This window comes from Miscanthus floridulus, chromosome 18, assembly GCF_019320115.1.
Source record: "Miscanthus floridulus cultivar M001 chromosome 18, ASM1932011v1, whole genome shotgun sequence".
NCBI lineage: Eukaryota > Viridiplantae > Streptophyta > Magnoliopsida > Poales > Poaceae > Miscanthus > Miscanthus floridulus.
Window position 1 is genome coordinate 43,449,699 of NC_089597.1, and position 16,680 is coordinate 43,466,378.

A 16,680-nucleotide genomic window follows, 5' to 3' on the forward strand; every position below is an offset into this window, starting at 1 on the left:
TTTCAATTATTTCAGATATTTCAGAGGTATTATCGGGTTCTTAAACCCGGGGTCCCTCATGGACCTGTTTCTCAGCAAAAGCTCGGCCAGCAGACGATATTGCGAACGACACACAACTCCTGGCCTGGCACAAATACCCAACGATAGGCCAGAAGGGTGACTCGATCTCTGATCGGAAAGCCTGGCCAAAGAGAAACGGCGCCCGGCCCGCCTCCCTGACCGGAAGGCCTGGCCAGGAGGAACAACGCTCCCTTTCGACTCTGGCCCACCTCTTCGACCGGAAGGCCTAGCTTCTGACTTCGGCCCGCCTCTCCGACCGGAAGGCGTGGCCAAACGCTGCTTACGACTTTGACCCACGTCTCCGACCGGGGACGCACCGAACATCTGCTTACAACACTTCTCCGATTGGCGCTGTCGGAGCCGACTGGGACCAACCGACCGGGGACGCCCACTCGGTGAGGATCCAGGAAACGGACGGAACAAGAAAAGCAGGGTTGTCGGCACGAAATTTCGTCCCATGTCGGGGCACACGAGGAAGCCAGAAGGGTCTGCTCGATGGAGTTGGAGATCCGCCTAGCTTCAACGCAGGGATTATCTATCCTACGCACTCCTCCCGAGACGTGCCAGTCAATTTAACCCTGCAATTGACAAGAAGAGAAAGCTAATCAGTAATTTAAGGCGGAACATGCCGGTGTTGCCAGACAGTCCCGAATGTGTGGCTTTGAGAGCCGATGTAAAAGGAGATCGACTATTAGCCGATTCTAGCATACTCATAAGAATAAATCAGTTAAAACTCATAGAGTTATGGAAGGAAAATCGGTTATAATTCAGGATGAATATCGTTATTTAGACAAATACTGGTCAATGGTAATAGGATGTCAACAATAATCAGTTTATGCTAAGCCAATGACTGCAAGTAACCGAATCTCTTTTTATATAAAAGAAAATAACTCATCATCATTTAACCATTTAATAGAGATAAATCTAATGAACATATTAGATCTCATCTATCGTTATGATCAGTGGGGCATGAGGCAGAATCATGCAGGCCGTAGAAACAACGATAAATTTGACGACTCTAACTTATTACTAATATCAGTGGGGCATGAGGCATAATCATGCAGGTAATAATACAATAATAAGATCATGGGGCTAACACATCTTTCAACCTATCTTTACTTCAACGGTCTCGTGACGTGAACTACATATGTGAAAACACTTGATATCGGCTAAAATAGTCGATTCAGGCGTAGCGCACAATTAAAGTCATACCCTATCAGGAACAGATCTTCTAAATAACGATCCTCACTCTACGGTGCTAACAGTGGGGTGTGAGGCAGAATCACACAGACCGTGATAACGGGCTATGAAACGGTTCTCATTAGCCAATAGATCTATTCAAGACCAAACATGCCTTAACTGCACACTATGTACGATTAAGATTGACATAAAATAGCCGATAAAACATAACTCATCGTTTAAGGCGCAGATTAGATCAATTTTAGATTAGTAAACAATGGGTTAAATAGGATATAAGGCCGTTCTAGATCAATCCCAATCGGGCGAAGTGATATTGCTGTAATTAAATAAATAATGAAAGCAATAAGCAGTAATGAATCTATCCGAATGATGCCACCCTTAGATAGAGCCGATAACTTAACCTTAATCTAGTTCGAGCAGTGGAGGTCGATCGGATCGATGCAGCCGTACTTGAACTAAACAAGAGTCAATAACTAGCTTATACCAGAGTCACAGTGGAGGACGACCGGATCGATGCAGCCGTACGAATAGAAGTATAAGTCATTACGGTACTTACAAACAAACTGGAAGTCAGCTAGACTGATGCAGCCCTGCTCGCTGAAGAACTCATCGATATCTACTCTACTCCTACTCCTAAGGGGTGGCCGGAGCAAAAAAAAGTAAGTAACTTGTATTTGATTGATTGTGTGTCTTTTACAATAGCCGAGGTCCAATATTTATACCCGAAACCTACACATGAATTCTACTTAAGCATGACTCATCATAATTTTTGGCCTAAGAGAAAATATTCCTAATTTAAGATAACTTGGACACTAATCTTTCCCTTTTTGTAGAGTCCAACATGATTTTCCTGGCGTCGATCGTAGCTTTTATCGTTATCTGCTGGCGCTATCTGAAGAAAGCTGATTCTAATGCCGCATTCGAATCAGCTGATACCGACCTTCATGTAATCGATTCCTTGATGACATGATCTTGGGAGCTTTCAAGTCCCTACAATTTTTCTTCCAAATTTTGGTGTAAACACATGCCCCCCCAATTTTGGGATAAAAGTAATTTTATTCCAAAATTATCATGTCTGTACCCCCGATAGGTCCAGAGTCATGGGTAGAGAATCTTGATTTGGGGTCTACTATTTATCACTGTCTATGTCAGCTCATGAGCCCATGCTTCAAAACTTTTACGAGAGCATCATTGCTTTATGGGCGTTTGGATCCATCTTTCTAGGCCAATTATAAAATGTCTATCTGACTCTGGCGAGAGCAACTCAATGATTCAGCTATATTTCTCTTCTTCCTGTTTCCTCGAGTGCCTCTGACTCCGCTGGACCCTCCATGGCCTATCTTTTTGCCATGAAGATCTTGAGTGGTTAGAAGAATTCTTGTGCATAGGGTGATTGTGTCGCTCATCTTAGCGCCTTGTCGAGCAAGAGGATCCGCTACTACGGTTAGAAGAATTCTTATGATATCACTTGAGTCTTCTCTCCATGCTCGCAGAGCTATTCTAGTGTTTGCAAGGGCTAAAATGTGTGAACACCTTCCCCTTGTTTGCTTCATCAAATGCCCATCGGAAAATCCATATGCTTCTTTCCCATAGTTTCCCGGTCATCGAGAAATCAGCTAGGCATCTGTTAGGCAGGCGACTTTTCCCCTTCTCTAGCATAATTTTATCAATGGGCCGATGTGACTCGGTTCATGATGACCTTCAGCCTTGCGGGGATCTAGACTCCCTTCAATCCAAAGAAGCCTCGGTGGGTCGATCGCTGGTCAATGTAAATCTTTCATATCCATCCCATGACATTTTGTAATTATGGGAAGCAATAAGTCTGAATCTGTTATCTCTTTGTTATCCGTTCCCTGAATTTCTGGAGTGTCGATCCGTTTCCGTATCTGACTTCAATTCCACACCCCCGGCGAAATCTATCTTCTCACCTTCCCAGGCTATATATACGGGCCATGGTTGTGGATCGAAAAACATCCTGCTTTATCTCAAACCTTTTTATGTTTTTAGTCTAGTTTCTACTTTCCCATAGGTTTGCGATCATGGAGAATAGCAAGAGGTCTGCTGAGGAGGCCCTCCATGGAGATGCGTCATCATGCTAGTGCCTTCATCATCAGGAGGGTGCAACTCATGATGCTCTCACTGCTTTAGGGCATAGGATAGACTCCATTCAGCCTTCGAGGCTCTCTTCATCAACAGCTCGCCACTAGCTCCCCGGCTATCTGAGGAGGCGGGTCGACAATGATGACCTGCTCGCCTCCATCGACAAGCATGGCTAGAATCTCGCCGACTGTCTCTCCCTCGTAGAATCGGCTCTGGCTATGGTCCGATGTCGATGGCCTCCCGAGGCTGATTCGGTGGCGGATAGGTTGGCCAAGGCCGAGGCCAGAATCGTGGGTGAGATATCTATCATAACTTTTGCTTCCTCTCAATTTCATCACCAAGATTCTGATCACCTACCCTTTGAATCTTTTTAGATTTGTCCGCTCAACTAGAAAGCCTTCGATTGGTTGCAGAGTACACGGTGGGATTCGTTAACACCAGAGGCATCGTCCCGGTAGTTCGCCTGTACGACATCTCGAACCATGTTAGGGAGGTCGCTTTGCATGGCGTTTGTCATGGCGCCGCCATGGTGTTGGCTGCTGCGCAAGCCCATTCTGGCCACGAACTTCGGTTCCTTCCCCATGATTTTCTAGCCGCAATGCACCTTGGGGATCAAGAGCGTCTGGTTGAGGATTTCTTCAGCGCCGCCAACTCCATAGCCTTTATTTCCTGGGCTGATGATATAGTAACCAAAGTGTTTTTCAGCCCATAGTTTGTAATAGGTGATATTTAGCAAACAATTTCTCCGTCTTGAGTGATTTTCCTTTGCTTCATACTTCATATTATATGCATCACTTTGTCCATGTTTGCTTTGCTCCTATAGGTGATACACATCATATCGGCTTTCACCTCTTTGGGTTTATTTTTGCACTAGAGGCGATACCTCCCCGGTATCGGCTATTAGAGCCGATGACCAAACAAATCGGCTTTAGATATTTTCCATTGATTGCTCTGCCAAATTCTTCATCTCCCCTTAGTGTTTCCAAAATATAAGCATTACTAGGCGCACAATGCTTGATCCAATAAGGTCCTTCCCAATTAGGTGACTATTTGCCAAACTTACTGTCCTTTGACCCGATCAATAATTTTACTTTCTAGACCAAGTGTCCTTCAGAAAATAGCTTAATCTTGACATTTTTATTCTAATATTTTGCATCCCTAAGTTTATTGGCTTCGATATTTTCAAGAGCATGCAGCCAAAAGCAACTCAAGTCCTCTAAGTCATCTATCTTAAGATTTTTGTACACTTCGGCTGACAAATCATTTTGCAACGTAACACGCCTCGATCCAGTCTGAACTTTCTAAGGAAGAACTACATTATGGCCATACACAAGTTCATAAGGCGACGTTTTAATCGATCCATGACAGGACATCCTATATGCCCATAGTGCCTCATTAAGCGTTGAATGCCACTTCCTTGGCTGTTCCTCAATCTTTTTCTTGATCAGTTTAATAATAATCTGATTGGACACCTCTACCTGACCATTAGTCTAAGCATAGTAAGGAGAAGAATTTAGTAGCTTGATTCCCATACTGGCAGCAAAATCTCCAAACTCTTCTGATGTGAACATTGTCCCTTGATCGGTAGTTATAGTTTGAGGAATCCCAAAATGATACACAATATGCTCCTTGACAAAATCAACCATGTTCTTTGAGGTTACCGTCTTCAAAGGAATTGCCTCCACCCATTTAGTGAAGTAATCTGTTGCTACCAATATGAACTTATGTTCTTTGCTTGAGGGCAGAAAAATCTGGCCAATTAAATCAATTCCCAACCTCAAAACGGCCATGGCTTGATTATTGTATTCATGGCCAATGTAGGTGATTTCTAGATATTACCAAAACATTGACAGTCTTGACACCTCTTGTAATATTCAAAACAGTCTTCCAATATCGTTGGCCAGAAATATCTAGTTCCACGAATAATCCATTTCATCTTATAAGACGATTGATGAGCTCCACATATCCCTTGATGCACCTCACCCATCAACACCTTAGCTTCTTCTTGATTTAAGTATTTGAGCAACACCCCATTAACTGTTTTATAATATAGCTGATCATCTAGTAAAACATACTTAGTTGATTTATACCTTAGCTTTCTGGTAACTTTCCATGTTGGATTCCTAAGGTAGTCGGCTATTTCAATTCTCCAATCATTACTCGTGGTTTCACTACTCAAGACTTCTTGAAACACTCGATAACCTGAAGCACTTTAAGCTAGACGATTAGCTTCTTGATTCTGTGCCCTCGGAATATGTTAAAAAGAGACAGGAAACTCTTTTAGCAACCTTTGACATTCATCATAATATCCCCTCAGAGTATCTTCTTTGCACTCATATAGGCCAATCATCTGATTAATAATTAACTATGAATCTCCAAATACTTCAATTGCTTCGGCCTTTACTTCATGAAGAAGTTGAAGTCGCTTAAGAATAGCTTCATATTCTGCTTGGTTGTTGGTAATCATTGGTTCAGTTGGAAGAGCAAACTCAAAACTTGCCCGCCGAGGCGAAATAATAACAATACCAATGCCACCACCTTGCTTGCATGATGATCCATCAAAGAATAACATCTAAGGCATCGGCTCTACATAATCAATGCTTGGCTTATGATGCTGGGTGACAAAATCGGTCATTATTTATCCTTTGACTGTTTAGCCGATTCGTACTTCAAGTCAAATTCCGATAACACAAGAATCCATTTTCCCACTCTCCCATTCAGTATTGGCATTGATAACATGTGCTTAATCACATTAGCCTTAGAAACAACCGGCCATTCAGCCAATAATAAGTAGTGTCACAACTTAGTGCAAGAGAAATATAAGTACAAGCATAACTTTTCGGTGGGAGAATATCTTGTCTCTGGATCTAGGAGCCTTCTACTCAGATAGAAAACAACTCGCTCTTTCCTTCAAACTCTTGCATCAAGGCCGATCCAATTGTCTTGTCATCAGCCGATATGTACAACTTAAAAGGCGTACCTTGCTGAGGAGGGACCAGCACAGGTGGACATTTCATATATTCTTTTATCTCTTCAAACGCTTTTTGTTGTATGTCACCCCACTTGAATTCTTGATCATTTTTCAACTTCAACAAAGGAGAAAACAGCATAATTCTTTCTAACAAATTTGAAATGAATCTTCTGATGAAATTAATCTTACCAAGCAAAGATTGTAACTCTATTTTTAGTAGTCAGGGGAACTGCCTCATCAATTGCTTTTATGCTTTTTTGACCAACTTCAATTCCTCTCTCGTGGACCCCGAAACCCAAGAATTGTCCAGCTGACACTCTAAAAGCACACTTATTAGGATTCATCTTTAGACCATGTTTTCTTGTGCATTCTAGAGTTTCCCGCAAATCAGCTAGATGCTCTTTGTACCCTTTGGATTTTATCATCACATCATCGATGTAGATTTCAACAATCCTACCGATCAACTTATGAAAAATATAATTCATTGCCCTTTGATAAGTTGCACCGGTATTCTTCAGACCAAAGGTCATCACAACCCACTCGAATAAACTGTTTGCGCTAGGGCACCTAAAAGCGGTCTTTGCTATGTCTTCCTCAGCCATAAAAATTTGGTTATATCCTACATTGCCATCCATGTTGCTAATAACCTTGTCCTCGGCTGCTGCATCTACTAATATATCAACTATCGGCATCGGATAACCATCCATGGGTGTGGCTTTGTTCAGATCTCTAAAATCGATGCAAACTCTTAATTTTCCATTCTTCTTATACACAGGGACAACATTCGATATCCACTCTGCATATCGGCATGGTCGAATAAACTTTGCTTCCAGTAACCTTTCAGTCTCTTTTTTGATATCATCAAGCACGTTCGGGTTGAATCTCCTTGGAGCTTGTTTAAACGGCCGATATCCAGGTTTGATTGGCAATCGATGTTTAATAATTGATCAGTCTAGACCAGGCATCTCATAGTATTCTCAAGTAAAATAGTCTTTAAATTCCTTTAATAAATCAACTAGCTCTCGCTTATACTCAGGATCCAACCTGGCACTTACATACGTCGGCCTAGGTCTATCTCTAGAACCAATATCTACTTCTTCTAATTCATCGACCAACATGAAGCCATGTCCTAGTTTGCCATCTGTACCATCTATTGGATTATCCATTAAGACAAATTTTCAATGCCGACTACTTGGATCGGCTATTGGCTTTCATTATTGACTCTAATGAAGCCTCCTTCCCATAACTTGCCAGAAAAGCATTCAAAATCTCCTAGTTCCCAAAAGACTGGATCGGCTGTTGCGATACTCATAGACTCATTAACGTGAACCAGCTCAACATCATCTCCATGCCATTGAATCAAACACTGATGCATGGTTGATGGTACACAACAGTTCGCATGAATCCGATCATGACCAAGGAGCAAACTGTACGACCCTTTTCCATCGATGATGAAGAATGTGGTGAGCATTGTCTTACTCCCGATTGTTAGTTCGACATTCATTGCCCCTCGGGTCTTAGATACATTACCCCCAAAGTCTTTAAGCATCATATCAGTCTCAATCAGATCTCCTGGTCCCTTGCCAAGTTTATGAAAAGTGGTGTAAGGCATGAGATTGATAGAAGCACCTCCGTTCACCAACATCTTGTTCACCGACTTCCCATCAACCAAACCTTTTACATATAAAGCTTTTAAGTGCCGATGCTTGACTGGTTTATCAAATATAGCCTGCTATATAACCGTTAGCTTGGCAACTATCTCTTCATACTCCGATTCATCAAAATATGAATAAACTTCTTGATCTACCAGAGCTATGAACCCTGATGGCAACAGAAAAGCCATTTGAATATTAGCCGATGGTTGTCTTCTATTGGCTGTTTGCTTAGCATGCCATACTTGAGGTTTACCGTATGCCTGAGCCTATTCCAACTCTCTATTCCTTATGCGTTGCACCCTTCTCTTCTGGCTTCTTGTCAAACCTCCTGGACACCATTGGCCTTCCTGCCAAACATATTCTCTCTCATTGCCTTCTTCTTCATAATTAGCCCAGTCTTGATCAACAACTCTTTCTCCAAGCCGATTATGAACACTTCTATTTTTTAAGCGCCAATCCATGTTATTATGATGATATGCATCTTGAGCATGGATAGACCGGCGGTTGGCTTGAGATTGCCTAAACTCCTAATATTGATCGCTGCACTCTGGATAGTTATTCCTGGTAGGCAACTTCAAGCGTTCGTTCCAGCAATGTCTGAAGAAAGGACAATTCCAATACGATTCAGCTTGCTTTCTTTCATACCTCTCTTTTTCCTATTGACACTGGAATTCTTCTTCTTCTAACCAACGCTGATAATCATTTTTCTTCTACCGCTGCCATTTATTCAATAGAATTCAAGATGTAGCCCATGGCTTTGTTGCCTCATCTTTTGACGTTTCTCCCTGCTCATATCGGCTCTTTTGCTTATCGCGATGTCTTCCAATTTCTCTGTACTTGTCAGCCAATATTTGCATCTCAGGATCGACTGTTCCAGCTTCTCTTGATTTGGTTGATGTCAGGACCTTAGTCTTTCCTTTGAGCAGCCTAGCATCAACCATATTTTGATCTCCTGGGAAAGGATTATCATCAATTTTCATTTTCTGAGGCGTATCAAATTTGAGTCTTCCTTGCTGAATAGCCCTCTGTATATGCTGCCGAAAAATTCTGCATTCATTAGTGAAATGAGAAGTAGCGTTATAGAACTTGTAAAATTTCTTATTCTTCAACTGATCAGGGGGCAACATAACATGATTATCGGGCAATTTGATCTGTCCCTTCTCAAGCAAGAAATCAAAGAGCTTGTCTGATTTTATGACATCAAAGTCATAGCTCTCCTTGACTCCTCTTCCCCAAGGATTTGGCACTATTACTGTCTTTTTGCTCCAATTCCATTTAGCCGCGACAACCTCTTCTTCTTCATCTTCATAGCCGTCATCGACTGAATATGGATTATAAGCTTTGGCTATAGTGGTACTCTTCTGGAATCGGGTATCTCTATGCATACTCTGGAATTGGCTATTGAGCGCTGCCACTCGTTGAGCCAATTGACCCAAGTTGTCAAATTCTTATCCCAATAGTTTTTCTTTCCATGTTAGCAGCATCCCTTGAACGGCCAAAGCGGCTAGCTGATCATTAGCCAAATTTAATTAGAAGCACAAATTCCTAGTCTCTTAGAACCTCTGAAGAAACTCTATGCCCGATTCGTTAGTTTTCTGTCTTATAGTTGTCAAATCGGTAATCTTCTTTTCTCCAGTCCCAATATAAAAATATGTATGAAATTTCTTTTCTAGGTTAGCCCAATTGGTAATAGAGTTGACTGGCAGTGATGAAAACCAAGTAAAGGCTGGCCTTGATAGGGACAAGGAGAAGAAACAAACTTGATGGGCCTCTTCAATAGATGCTTCACCCAACTATATAAGATATCGACTGACATGTTCTATTGTGCTTGTGCTATCTTGACCAGTGAACTTAGCAAACTATAGGAGCCTGTAATTTGTAGGAAGAGCAACCAAATCATACCATTCTGGATATGAGCGTTTGTACAAGAAGGTTAGTCCTTTTGACTTCAGATCAAACTAATTTTTCATCATCTCGGTCACCTTTAGCAACAACTCATCAGTATGTGAATTTGGATTTCTTTGCACATGCTGATCCATCTGTGGATTGAAATCCCATGTGCCTTGATACCCTAGATTTGGAATTATGTGAAGGGTGTTATAATCTATGCCATAATGATACCCCTATGGAATCTCTATCTGCTGGGTCCTTTGCTGGTTTGCTGCTTGAAGTCTCTGGTTATAAGATATTAGGGTCTATATCTCTACGGATCCTTTGAATTGATGGTGCTATTTTTTGCGCCGACAACGATATGTGGCCTGTTGTGCCAAAATTAATCACCTGGTTCTAACCTTGCCCTGCCGAATATTGCACATGCTGTACTGATGATCTAGGATTATACTGTATCTGATTTGTAGTAACACCTTGGGCTTGTTCAAAGGAACTCTGAACTACCTGGACATCATCATTACCAGCTGGTGCTGCTTCTTGATGGATGGTACTAGTTTGATTAGTCCCTTGAGTCGATGGATGTGGAATGTTGTAATAAGCCGGTCCAACCTGATCAACTGTAAACCTATGAAACACCTCTTTCATGGTGTTATGGAATGTGTTTAAGAAAAATTCATTATGGTTCGATATGGCATCATGAACAGACTTATTTATAGCTTCCGTGAAGAAACGCCTGTCTTCAGTCTCATCTGCATCTGTCTGCCCATGCAACAGAACTCCGGGTAGTGGATATTTCTGAACAATTATATTGTCACATGTTTTGGTGTAGGACAATAAACACTTATTCTGAAATTCTTCTATAGCTTTGCCGATGACATCTTTATGTCCATCAGGTAAGTCATCGTACTGTACCATAAGGATGTCATTATTGTTGTAAACCGCCATGACAATTATGGGGTCCCACTGGGCATGCCAGAACATGTGTCGGCACGAAATTTCATCCCATGCCAGGGCACACGAGCAAGCCAGAAGGGTCTGCTCGATGGAGCTGGAGATCCATCTAGCTTCAATGCAGGGATTATCGATCCTGCGCACTCCTCTCGAGACGTGCTAGTCAATTTGACCCTGCAATTGACAAGGAGAGAAAGCTAATCAGTAATTTAAGGCGGAACATGCCAGTGTTGCTAGACAGTCCTGAATGTGTGGCTCTAAGAGCCGATGTGAAAGGAGATCGCCTAAATAGCCAATTCCAACATACTCATAAGAATAAATCAGTTAAAACTCATGTAGTTATGGAAGAAAAATTGGTTATAATTCAGGATGAATATCGTTATTTAGACAAATACTAGTCAATGTCAATAGGATGTTGTTGGGGACCTAATATCGGGGTACCCCAGAAGGTGGAACCAATAACCACTGAGCGTTAAAAACTTCTGGATGGATAAGGGCGCCATAACGTCTCTTGCTCGAATGACAGGAGTTTGGTTCTGCCTTGCCCGATGCCTTTGGGGCAAGCTCGGTCTCGCTCGAGGGCTGAGGGATAGACTCCGCCTCGCCCGATGCCTTTGAGATAGCTCTGCCTCGCCCGAGGGCTTAGGGCTAGTCTCTGTCTTGCCTAACGCCTTTAGGGTGGGCTTGGTTTCGCCCGAGGGCTAAGGGATAGACTCTGCCTTGCCCGACCCTGGAGGGGTAGGCTCGGTCTCGACCAAGTGATAAGGACTGGCCTTCGCTTCACCCGACGGCCAAAAATGAGCCTCGCCCTACTCGGTATCTAAACACTGATTTCATCTTACCTGACAACTTCTCCCTGTTCCCTCATGGTGATGGGTATAGGGTGAGACAAGACGTTCAGGTCAACCATGGCTCCAAGGACCATACCCTGTGCCCTGGCAGGAAAAGTACTGCTAGGGAACGATGGGACAGGTGCTTTAGACCCTTCTGGGCGCTATAGAGCCCGAAAGGTATTTCATGTGTGTGCCCCTTGCCATGTAGAGTTGTAGGCGCCGCCTTCAGCTCTGGGACACAGAACCCGACGAAGATATACGACAACCGCTACGCTCCAGAAAAGGATTTGCTATCTCCACAAACGACGGATATTCTGTCACCACGCTATGGACCCAAGGGAGCTGTGCCCGCTTCCTGACCCCTCAGGTCCACCAAGTCAGAAGGCCTTGGCCATGGCGCTACTCCGGACCCCGACCCCTCGTACCTCCAACAAAGACTCATAGGAACCAGAAGGCATGTGGAGCAAGGCTGAGGGAGACTCATAAGTCAAAACCACTATGCTATAGCCCATACCCTGTGTAGGGCGGCATTCTATAACCAACCTGACATTCTATAGAGGCATCAACAGTATGGTAGGCGCTTATCTTCCTTCGCACTCATCAGAATGAAGAACCAGGCTGGGTAGACGTGAGCCACAAGACTAGGTAGAATACGCATCCTAAAGCCCTCACCCTTGTAAAGCCAGCCCCTTCATCTATAAAAGGGGATGCGCTTCCTCCACCAAAGGGACAGATCTTTAACGAAACAACACAAGACACTCACACACACAGTCAAGCTGCCACCAAGCTCTTGGTCTCCTTTCGACCCTTTCATCAGAGACTTGGGACCAGTCCCTCTCTCGATTGTTTGTACCCCCTACCATGAACTATTTTCGGTGCTAATAACACGAGCAGCAACAAACTAGACGTAGGGTCATTCGGCCCGAACCAGTATAAATCTTGTGTCCTTTAGCGCACCATCCGAGCCTAACACGCATTACTATAAATTTACTTGCCGGTGCTTGTACGAAACACCGATAGATGTCAACAATAATTAGTATATGCTAAGCCAATGACTGCAAGTAACTGAATCCCTTTTTATATAAAAGAAAACAACTCATCATCATTTAACCATTTAATAGAGATAAATCTAATGAACATATTAGATCTCATCTATCGTTATGATCAGTGGGGCATAAGGCAGAATCATGTAGGCCATAGAAACAGCGATAAATTCGACGACCCTAACTTATTACTAATATCAGTGGGGTATGAGGTAGAATCATGCAGGCCGTAATACAATAATAAGATTATGGGGCTAACACATCTTTCAACCTATCTTTACTTCAATGGTCTCATGACGTGAACTGCATATGTGAAAACACTCGATATCGTCTAAAATAGCTGATTCAGGCCTAGCGCACAATTAAAGTCATGCCCTATCAGGAACAGATCTTCCAAATAATGATCCTCACTCCATGGTGCTAACAGTAGGGTGTGATGCAGAATCACATAGGCCATGATAACGGGCCATGAAACGGTTCTCATTAGCCAATAGATCTATTCAAGACCAAACATGCTTTAACTGCACACTATGCATGATTAAGATTGACATAAAATAGCCGATAAAACATAACTCATCATTTAAGGCGCAAATTAGATCAATTTTAGATTAGTAAACGATGGGTTAAATAGGATATAAGGCCGATCTAGATCAATCCCAATTGGGTGAAGTGATATTGCTGTAATTAAATAAATAATGAAAGCAATAAGCAGTATTGGTAACTTAATGAATCTATCCGAAGGACTCCACCCTTAGATAGACCGATAACTTGACCTTAATCTAGTTCGAGCAGTGGAAGTCGATCGGATCGATGCATCCGTACTTGAACTAAACAAGAGTCAATAACTAGCTTATACTAGAGTCACAGTGGAGGTCGACCGGATCGATGCAGCTGTGCGAACAGAAGTATAAGCCATGACGGTACTTACAGACAAGCTGGAGGTCGCCCGGGCCGATGCAACCCTGCTCGCTGAAGAACTCGTCGAGATCTACTCTACTCCTACCCCTAAGGGGTGGCCGAAGCCAAAAAAAGTAACTTGTATTTGATTGATTGTGTGTCTTTTACAATAGCAGGGTCCAATATTTATACCTGGAACCTATGCATGAATCCTACTTAAGGATGACTCATCACAATTTTTGGCCTAAGAGAAAACATTCCTAATTTAAGATAATTTGGACCCTAATCTTTTCCTTTTTGTAGAGTCCAACATGATTTTCCCGACGTCGATTGTAGCTTTTGTCGTTATCTGCTGGCGCTATCTAAAGAAAGCCGATTCCAGTGCCACATTTGAATCAGCTGATATCGACCTTCATGCAATTGATTCCTTGATGACATGATCTTGGGAGCTTTCAAGTTCCTACAATTCTTCTTCCAAATTTTAGTGTAAACTAGGGCGCTCAAGTCAACCGTGAAAGCAAGGACCATACCCTGTACACCTACAGGATAGTATCAACAGGACAAGTCAGAAGGGTGCCCAACAACCTTCTAGGCATGTTAGAACCCAAGCAATGTTGTGGGCGCCGACATTTGTACTACAGTGTTGTGGGTGCCATCAATTCCCATATCAGGCGAACATGGTAAAATCCCCCATAGGCCTCTGCACATCAACAGTATGGTAGGCGCTAATATCTACCATGCCAGAAGAAGATGACGGAACCTCCCACATGCATCTGACATTAATAGTGTTGTGGCCACCTACAATCATCTTATACCCAACGACGTGGGTAATAAGACTTAGTAACATACGTAAACTTTCTCTCTCTCACTTGTAAGGCCATCCCCTTCATCTATAAAAGGGGATGCAATTTCTCCTAATGAGGGGATCCATTCATGATTAAAACACAACTCTAGGAACTCTCCAACGATATGAACAACCAACGATCGATTCACCCTGTGCTAGCTTGAGACACTCTAAAGCTACACAGAGCACTCGCTTGAATACTTAGCGCACGTAGGAGCTTTTGTCACTCTCGACCCTTCGGTCCAGAGTCTGACTGGACCTCTTGCACCCCTCATCTTTCTCCCTCTCATTTGTAACCCGCAATAAACTTCTAGCACCTAGGCTCAGGAATAAAGTCACCGACCGACTCAAACTAGACATAGGGCACATTGCCTAAACTAGTATAAACCCTGTGTCATTGAGTGCTAGGCCACATCCCATCACAAGATTTATGTGTTGGTCACTTTCTACATCGATAGTTGGCGCCGTCCATGGCAAAACTACAAATATCTATGTTCACGCTTTTGGTCATCGGATGGCTCACTGTTCCGCCATCTTTGCCATGGCAGGCTTAAGCGATACGACTCGCTCTGGCTCACTGGAGTTTCCCGCACTCCCACCTATTGGGATGTGGGTTCCACCAATTTTCGAGCCATCCTAGGCCTTCCTCTTAGGAAGCCTAGACTTCATCACCGATCGGCTTGGCGTGCTTCACCTCCACGAGGAGGCACTTGTTCCGGCGCCCATTGGAGGAGGCACATCCTTCATCGACTTTGGGACTCCTGGCAACTTCAACAATGAGACGCCTGTGCTTCACTCTAAGCCTGCATAGGGCTCAAACCCAACTGTGAGTAACATACGCTTTGTTCTTTACTCGCTTTTTACTATTTTTCGCTGATTCTTTGGAGGGACCCCATTATCCTTGCCATGATCGCCATGCGATTGGTTTCCCTATGGCCTCACATCCCCCATGGATGCGTATGCTTGGGGGCTCTAAAGGATGCTGGCGCTGCCCCCTCTCACATCTGAATTTGTGGGGATAACAAGCTATGCTCCTGCGTCTTTTCACAACCTCATGGGTGACGATGTTGAGAGCGATGGCTCCAGCATCGGCGACATCATGGCACCTAGCCACCCTTTATCTTGGGAGTGCGCTATGGCGGATGCCCTAGGACAGTCGCCGGTGGTAGCAGAGTCTCTATAGACGCATACCCCTTTGGACCCTCGTGTGGATGCCCTCGCGTGTGCCCAGGCGCACGGCATGGTGCTATGATAAAGGCGACAGAACCAGCCGCCACCTACATCGACGCGCTTGGTGCAGCATATTGCACCCTACGTGCATGACCTAGTGAGTGGTGCCCAGGGTCACGCCCGCTAGGTCTAGCACAACATCATTGATGGGGAATGATCCCCCACAGTTCGCTCAGGCTAGCCAGAATATCACCATGGTGGTGATGCTTCTGTGTGGCCTTCCTGAGCTCGTCGACCCATAGGAATAGGCGGTCCACCAAAACCTTTGGGCACTGGTGGAGACCGCCGCCATTCAATAGGTAGAAATCTCCTCAATGTGCCACCGACTTGCGGCCTCTTTCCCCACCAGGGGAGCAGGAATGCACAAGACACATCGTTCAATCCGCTCGCCTCTACAGCCGCTAGGCATGGAACAGGAGGCCACAACTGCACCATGACCTAACATGGCGCTCGCTCCACACTGGCCACCTACGCGTGAATGCCTTAGGCTAAACCGAGATGCTCATAGCATCATCAACAACCGGCATTGGGCCTAACATGATGATGACGTCCATTGAGCGGTAGTGAGTGCAGACAACACGGGCTCTGGCCGGACCATCGAAGGGATCGATGAAACACACCCTAGGCGTGGTCACTGACCCAACGACTAGAGTCCTAGCTCGGATGGCCCAGGACCACAAGCCTTTGGCTGGCGCATCTAGAGAGCACCGTTCCCATAGTGCTTCCGATCGCCGATCAACATCGCCAAATATACCGGGGAGATGAATCCCGGTATATGGCTCGAAGACTTTCGGCTCGCCTACCGAGCCGGAGGAGTGGATGATGATCACTACATCATTCCATACCTCCCCATTTGTGTGGGGGAACATGTTCGAGCGTGGCTCAAATTCCTCCCGTACGACAGCATCCGTGACTGGGCAGACCTCAAAAGGGTCTTCATTGGGAACTTCTAGGGGACGTATGTCTACCCTAGGAACTCTTGAAACCTCAAGAGCTGCCAGCAGGA